This window comes from Folsomia candida, unplaced genomic scaffold, assembly GCF_002217175.1.
Source record: "Folsomia candida strain VU population unplaced genomic scaffold, ASM221717v1 Fcan01_Sc005, whole genome shotgun sequence".
Classification (NCBI taxonomy): Eukaryota; Metazoa; Arthropoda; class Collembola; order Entomobryomorpha; family Isotomidae; genus Folsomia; species Folsomia candida.
Genome location: NW_019091197.1, coordinates 391,127 through 399,567, shown reverse-complemented (window position 1 = coordinate 399,567; position 8,441 = coordinate 391,127). Strand labels below are relative to the sequence as shown.

General features: G+C 38.9%; 1 long non-coding RNA gene across 1 annotated transcript; it reads right to left on the bottom strand.

Annotated features, from left to right (window-relative positions):
* Positions 1–2,547: 2,547 nt before the first annotated feature.
* LOC118435769 lies at positions 2,548–6,922 on the bottom strand. The gene is made up of 3 exons (XR_004834998.1): positions 6,832–6,922; positions 4,417–4,567; positions 2,548–3,398 (listed from the first exon to the last, which is right to left on the bottom strand). It is a non-coding gene; the product is annotated as an uncharacterized LOC118435769 (long non-coding RNA).
* Between the last annotated feature and the right edge of the window lie 1,519 nt (positions 6,923–8,441).

Genomic DNA, 8,441 nt, shown 5'->3' with positions numbered 1-8,441 from the left:
TAACCCTCCGATTTGGTTGAAATTTTGAAATTATGTGGTCCATGCCAATTCAACCAACGTTTCTTGAGGCAGTTTGTGCGATAGGCAGAATTTGCCAAAATATTTGGATTACGGTTGAAAAATGTGCTATTTTTAGCACGGTAAGAGAAAGGAAGTGGGGTTTGCCTATGTATTTTACGGGAAGTGGGGTCCGCCTGGTAAAAATGGCCCGTTTTTTAACTTTGCCCTCAAATATTTTGGCAAATTTTGACCATCGCACAAACTGCCTAAAGAAACATTGGTTAGATTGGCATGGACCATATAATTTCAAAAGTTCAACCAAATCGGAGGGTAACACTTCACACCATCGCATTGTAAGCTTACGATTTTTACGAAGCTTGCCTTTGCTTTTTTAGCCTATTTTACTATACTAAGGATACGAAGAAGGAACGAATACCCTCATTATAACGTACACATTTACATACATACATATGTAATACTCAAGCATATGTAGAACGTGAACTTCTTGAGTTGAGAGTAAAGGTGCTATATGTACATAAATATGGCCCCATCTTCAAAAAATGTAACAGTTCGGTTAAAAAGGATAATACGTTGCATGCAAATCTAAACGTTTCTTGAGAATGTACATATGTATGCACCACCTTCGTGAATTTTAATTACTTTAATTGTACAGTTGCTACATACAGTGAAATTAAGTGAAATCTGGAATGAAACATATCGTTATTTTAGGTGCAAATGGATTGCCCTGACATAAGTTTTTCAAATTGTGTAGCCAACTGCCCAGAGGGGGCGGTTTTCATCCCCAAAGCGCTGTGGTCGATGCTAGGGTTGCCGCGGGTAGCGAAAACGCTACCCGTTACCCGACCCGCTACCCGCAGCACAACTACCCGTACCCGCACGGGTACCCGTGCGGGTACCCGTTACCCGCTACCCGTGCGGGTACCCGCTACCCGTTATGAGAATTAATTTAAACACTAACCAACTTTCAGAATTAATTAAATTAAACTAATTGCAAATTTGCCCATCAAATGTGACATTTGAAACTTTCTTATGCCGTCTTTCTTACAGCCGTCCCCGCCCAAAGTAAGATCCTATGTCGTCCCGACTTGCTCAACTACACACTCCGACTTTTCGTCTGGGCGGGTATCATACTCCCCCCACCAATGGTTCTGATTTTCGTCCTACTCGGAATGGGTCCCAGTGAAACCCTAGCTACCTTCATAGTTTCAAAATCCCCATGGCTGCACACGTGGTTACCACCCCCAGTTATGGCGGTCCTCAAACTAGCCGGATTTATGGCCAGTTATTTCGGGTTTGTCATCTCCACAATGGATTTATTCCGTTGTTTCATCCTCCTGGCGATTGTTGCCCTCATGGCTGCCCAATTCTGTAAGAGTCTTGTCGACTTGGCGGAAGCGTACTTCGACTGCGTGCAATCCCTAGGACAACAAGTTGGCATGCAACACTTCTCGATCTTCAATCGGATTGCTGCTACGATAAATAAATTGGGGTCGTTCATCGGAATTATGACTGTTGGCATATTTTCGGTGGGATTTGTGTACGTCGTGGTACGAATGCATTCCGTAATTCCGACAGCTTTCTTATTCCTGTGTGGATTGGGAGTCTTCATTACTGGCTATGTTCAGTTGTTGATTTGCAACTACAGCGAATATATTAATGACAAGTGCAAGACGTTGTTGCAAAAATACAAAGCAGGGTTGGCAATGGTAAGGAATGTAAGGAAGAGAAGGGAGATGGTCAGATGTATTAAAGGTTTGCAGCCTTTCGTGTTAGAAGTTGGAATTGGAGAGATAACTCTGCTCTTCATGGACAGAGAGAAGAAAGTATTTGTTTTCAAGTCCATGCTCGATTATTCCATGGATATAGTTGTGAGGTGAAGTCTGGGTGTGCAAATAAATGAAGAAATATACGCATTGTACCCATAAGATATTTACGAGGTTAATTTATAGAATGCTAAGCTTTTCATGTAAAAAATCGGTGCAATTAATAGACGAGTGAAATCGACCTGTTTACTTTTATTAATTTTGCTGATTATGATAGTGCATGAAAATGAATTGCAAATAACTGAAGGATTCCATCATTTCAGATGAATGAATGACTTTTCACTCTACATATGCTTAATAAATACATGGGGCAGATCGAAATGAAATCCGATTAAGTGAAATGAACTTGCGTGTCGAAATGGAATGGATTTGAACAAAAATTACTGAATGCGAATGAAAACCTTCAGTCAGAAATCGGGGCGACTGACTTAACATCGGTCCTTGTGACAGATAAGACAGCAGAGCACGTTCGCACGTTGTCAATAACGTGCGAAAATATATACAACGATATATGCACGTACTGACATTTTAAGTTTGCATGCACATATACGTGTTTATGTAATTTCATCAAATAACACTTTGCAACTAATCTATCAATATGCAACAAAATGCTTGCCTATATTTGTAATTTTTATTTTTTATTCATTAAAGTATTATAATAAATTTTATTTGCAGATATTCGCTAATTTGTAATTGAGCAATGCACACATATCTATGAATTGAATGTAGTAACATTAAAATTTGGTTTTTAAAAAATCAAAATTTTTTTGCGTTAAAGGAATGAACGAAATACAGCCGAAAATCCGCACAATTAACTGTATTACGAAGTGATAGCCATTTAAATAGTGTCTTCTATTTCTTCTATTTCTTACCCTTAGCATTTTTATAAAGTTGTTTAACAGTGCAGTTCACGAAATCCCGAAAAAGTGTAAGAAATCAAGCAGTAATAATTTTATGACAGTAAAACCCAGCCACCATCTAACCATGCGAGGTCAGATCCTACCACGTGTGCTGTTTCATTATCATCGCCGTCTTTCACACGTGTAATCTCACCTTCCCCCACTTCTCCCATAGGAAGATGACCTTCTTCCGCCATCGTCACACTTTCTCCCACCATCGTCACACCTTCAACCGTTTTGGTATCAAGTTTTGCCAAAATCACCCGCATCTCGTCCCTAATTTTGTCCACTTTCGTAACTAAAGAGGCCAGCACACGTTCACATTGCGAAGATTCCCCTTCCTCTGGAGATGCCTCATCTTCCTCTACGAACACTAACCGTTTCACCCTAAATTTAGCATGGTCGCCAAAGTGCCTTCTTAACGGGCAAATTTCGCTCTTCTACATTCCGATCAGATTGACATCCCTCCCTTCCTGGTTGGTCAGTTGGACAAGATGGTCCCCCACTTTTACCCTGCCGTCCCGGTCCACCACACCGCCTCGTGTGATACTCGTCACGACCAAGTTCTCGGATAAGTAAATGTCCAGTAACGGTATTCTCTTTCCCCCTTCAGACATGGCAAGGTTGATTTCTTCTTCCTCGATTTTTGCATGACCTGCATACAAATATGTACATACTTATTTAAATGTGCTACAAAAAACAGGGTTCAGCTTGTTATCACACTCGGATACATACAGATACATTAAACGTCTTATTAGATATGTATAAACATCACAGCTCATTTACCATGCAACATGCGAAACTACAGATAAGTAAATAAGTAAAAAAAAATGTGCCGTGGGTGGACTCGCAAAATATGACTTGGGAAATTGTTTAAAGTCAGAGTGTGCAAGGGCAAAAAGGCATGCCGTGCCTGAAATGCCTTTTTGCCTATTAGGCACGTGAATTTTGGGCATGCCCGATTGCCCGAAATGCCTTTTTGCCTTTTTGGTGAAATCGGGGTAATATGACAATACGATCCCATGATTTGTTAGTTGTACTCTTTTACTGTCCACCGGATTTGACCACACGTGAATCATTAAGTTCTGTTTATTAAGCCGATTTGGATAATCGTCGACACCACTAAAAAATGTATGCACATCTTGAGGTATTATTGTGCACTTTGTCATCCAACAATTGCCACTCTTGACCAATTGCCACTATATAATTTCCGCCAATTCCAACCTTCGCATTATTTATGTAGCATGTCAAACCACGAAATTACCCATAAAATAATACAACCTCAATGAAATGTAAACCAATTGTTGTCACACTTCCTTGTCCATAAGAAAATTTTTAAAATGTTTCAGGCAATACCCAATGGGAACATATGGGAAAAGGCAAAAAGGCATCAAACGGGCAAAAAGGCACGCAAAAAGGCAATTCGGCATTGAAACAGGCAAAATGGCAAAAAGGCGTGAATTTTTTCTCAAAAAGGCGCCTGTTTGCACACTCTGTTCAAAGTATGATTTCGCAAATTTCGTGAAATATAATTTGAAAATTTCGTAAACTTTACAAATTCCGTTACTACGTACATATATATGTATTCTCAATTTGCGAGACATGCGAAGTTCGGCGTGAGTATAGGGTTATTTATTTAACTAGATTTTACATGATAAGTTGTATGAAAATACCTGGGCTTTTGGGGACCTCATGTTCCTGCTGAGTTTTTGGACTTAGTTGGTTTATTTGTTGAATAGCGACATTCAGAAAGTAGCAAACCAAAAACCACACAAAAGATGCTATAACAAGGAAAGCTCCATCGTCGGGCATCTTGCGAAGATTCTAAAATGCATAAATAATTTTGTATGTAGCAACTGTACAATTAAAGTAATTAAAATTCACGAAGGTGGTGCATACATATGTACATTCTCAAGAAACGTTTAGATTTGCATGCAACGTATTATCCTTTTTAACCGAACTGTTACATTTTTTGAAGATGGGGCCATATTTATGTACATATAGCACCTTTACTCTCAACTCAAGAAGTTCACGTTCTACATATGCTTGAGTATTACATATGTATGTATGTAAATGTGTACGTTATAATGAGGGTATTCGTTCCTTCTTCGTATCCTTAGTATAGTAAAATAGGCTAAAAAAGCAAAGGCAAGCTTCGTAAAAATCGTAAGCTTACAATGCGATGGTGTGAAGTGTTACCCTCCGATTTGGTTGAACTTTTGAAATTATATGGTCCATGCCAATCTAACCAATGTTTCTTTAGGCAGTTTGTGCGATGGTCAAAATTTGCCAAAATATTTGAGGGCAAAGTTAAAAAACGGGCCATTTTTACCAGGCGGACCCCACTTCCCGTAAAATACATAGGCAAACCCCACTTCCTTTCTCTTACCGTGCTAAAAATAGCACATTTTTCAACCGTAATCCAAATATTTTGGCAAATTCTGCCTATCGCACAAACTGCCTCAAGAAACGTTGGTTGAATTGGCATGGACCACATAATTTCAAAATTTCAACCAAATCGGAGGGTTACACTTCACACCATAGTATTGTTAGTAACGTGACTTTTGACAACCATTTGCGACAAATTTGACTCTTTGTGACAAATCTTACAACGCAGTAGGGTTGCCGCGGGTAGCGAAACCGCTACCCGTTACCCGACCCGCTACCCGCAGCACAACTACCCGTACCCGCACGGGTACCCGTGCGGTTACCCGTTACCCGCTACCCGTTATGAGAATTAATTTAAACACTAACCAACTTTCAGAATTAATTAAATTTAACGAATTATTTGCTAATTTGGGATGTTCAGTAGTTTGAGATAATGCTGTGCAGGTTACGAATGCCATAATTTCCTAGATATCATTAGATGATTCTCAAACCAGACTTTTTGGCTTACAATGCAACCTTTTTCAAGCTATGCCAGGATTTCTTAGCAAATTATATAAAAAAATTAAGCCAAAACTTATGAATTATCACTGATCTTTCCGTTACATTCCCTTTAAAGAAAACTATGGGGGGGGGAGAGTTCAAAGTCCACCATCAACCATGGTCTTCGTCCAGTGGAGGCAAAAGATGCAGATCATTTACTTAAAAATTGAACTTTGGCTCCAATGTTTTTCTTTAAAGTGGACATTCAACGGAAAGTATCACACGATTCCAAACTTTTGGCTTTACTTTCTGATATTCTCGCTAGACAATCTTCGTGTATACCTTGAGAAAAGGTTAAATTTTTAGTTTGATTTTTTAAACTTTGATTTCAATGAAGTTTTCAATAAAAAATTGTCTACGAATAAAATTTTTGCTTTCAGTCGGATTGAGGTTTTCACCTTCAAAGCACAAATTAAAATCTCGTCAGTATAACATAAATAGACACTAATACAGGACAAATTATTATTGATATTTTAGGTTAATTATGCTTGAGAAACAATAATTTCTCTGCATTTTCGGGATGTGATAAGCATTTGAGGCTGCCGTAGGCTTCTGTGACCTCCGAATAAACACGCTCGCTATAAACGCCAGTTGCTGGCAAATGGCAAATAGCAAATTTTGAAATGGATAAATAATAAATTGTCACTTTTATAGGTAAATGGACTAAGTTGCTGCTAACTTTCTTTGTGAACTGATTTATGTCGAAAATTAAATAAAAACTGAACTACCCGTTACCCGTGCGGGTAGTTCTTGCTACCCGCAGATAACGGGTCCCCGCAAGAATCGTGCGGGTATGCGGGTAACGGGTACCCGACCCGTTACCCGCGGCAACCCTACAACGCAGACAAAATCTCGTAACTGTCGCAATGTATTTTACGATACGAAGAAATACATAATGAATATGTACCCTCATTATAATTTGATACTAAGCAAGTTGTAATTAAAATGAACCCCATAACATACGACAACTCGTATGCACAATTTGAAACAACGTAAGCCCATTTACAGTAGCTGAATATTTAAAAAAAAGTTGCTTAAAAAGTAAGGAAATTTGGTAAAAATTAGTGGTAAAAATTAATTTAAATAAATATGTATGACATGATTACTTACTATTTGAAAATCTGATTTGTTATATGGAAAATAGTTGAAGAAAATTGTACCTTTTTAAACAACGTTTTCCTTTTAAATTTCTAGTTTGATGTGCACAATAGAATACAAGGGCTTGCAAAAGTACGTGTGCAAAGGGCAGGGGTAGTGAAGTAAATGGATGGAATTTAAATATTTGGTGTAAACGACCCCATGACTATTTTTCATTTCGATCTGCCCCATGTATTTATTAAGCATATGTAGAGTGAAAAGTCATTCATTCATCTGAAATGATGGAATCCTTCAGTTATTTGCAATTCATTTTCATGCACTATCATAATCAGCAAAATTAATAAAAGTAAACAGGTCGATTTCACTCGTCTATTAATTGCACCGATTTTTTACATGAAAAGCTTAGCATTCTATAAATTAACCTCGTAAATATCTTATGGGTACAATGCGTATATTTCTTCATTTATTTGCACACCCAGACTTCACCTCACAACTATATCCATGGAATAATCGAGCATGGACTTGAAAACAAATACTTTCTTCTCTCTGTCCATGAAGAGCAGAGTTATCTCTCCAATTCCAACTTCTAACACGAAAGGCTGCAAACCTTTAATACATCTGACCATCTCCCTTCTCTTCCTTACATTCCTTACCATTGCCAACCCTGCTTTGTATTTTTGCAACAACGTCTTGCACTTGTCATTAATATATTCGCTGTAGTTGCAAATCAACAACTGAACATAGCCAGTAATGAAGACTCCCAATCCACACAGGAATAAGAAAGCTGTCGGAATTACGGAATGCATTCGTACCACGACGTACACAAATCCCACCGAAAATATGCCAACAGTCATAATTCCGATGAACGACCCCAATTTATTTATCGTAGCAGCAATCCGATTGAAGATCGAGAAGTGTTGCATGCCAACTTGTTGTCCTAGGGATTGCACGCAGTCGAAGTACGCTTCCGCCAAGTCGACAAGACTCTTACAGAATTGGGCAGCCATGAGGGCAACAATCGCCAGGAGGATGAAACAACGGAATAAATCCATTGTGGAGATGACAAACCCGAAATAACTGGCCATAAATCCGGCTAGTTTGAGGACCGCCATAACTGGGGGTGGTAACCACGTGTGCAGCCATGGGGATTTTGAAACTATGAAGGTAGCTAGGGTTTCACTGGGACCCATTCCGAGTAGGACGAAAATCAGAACCATTGGTGGGGGGAGTATGATACCCGCCCAGACGAAAAGTCGGAGTGTGTAGTTGAGCAAGTCGGGACGACATAGGATCTTACTTTGGGCGGGGACGGCTGTAAGAAAGACGGCATAAGAAAGTTTCAAATGTCACATTTGATGGGCAAATTTGCAATTAGTTTAAGACCTAAGTATAAGCTTAATTTTGGTTGTGAATTGCATCGTGAATATAACTTACAATGGAACCTTTTTCAAGCTACACCGGGATCGACTAGCGAGTCATGTCAAAAAATCAAGCCAAAAATTAGGAGTCACGTGACCCTTCTCTTTCCGCTGAATGGCCCCTTTGAAGGAAAATATTGGTTCCATTGTTAGTGGCACGGATGGGATAAAATTATTTCAAAAATGGTGTTAAATGTTACGATGGCAATCGTAGAAATATATATTACCCCTCGATATAAAACCTAAATATTAAC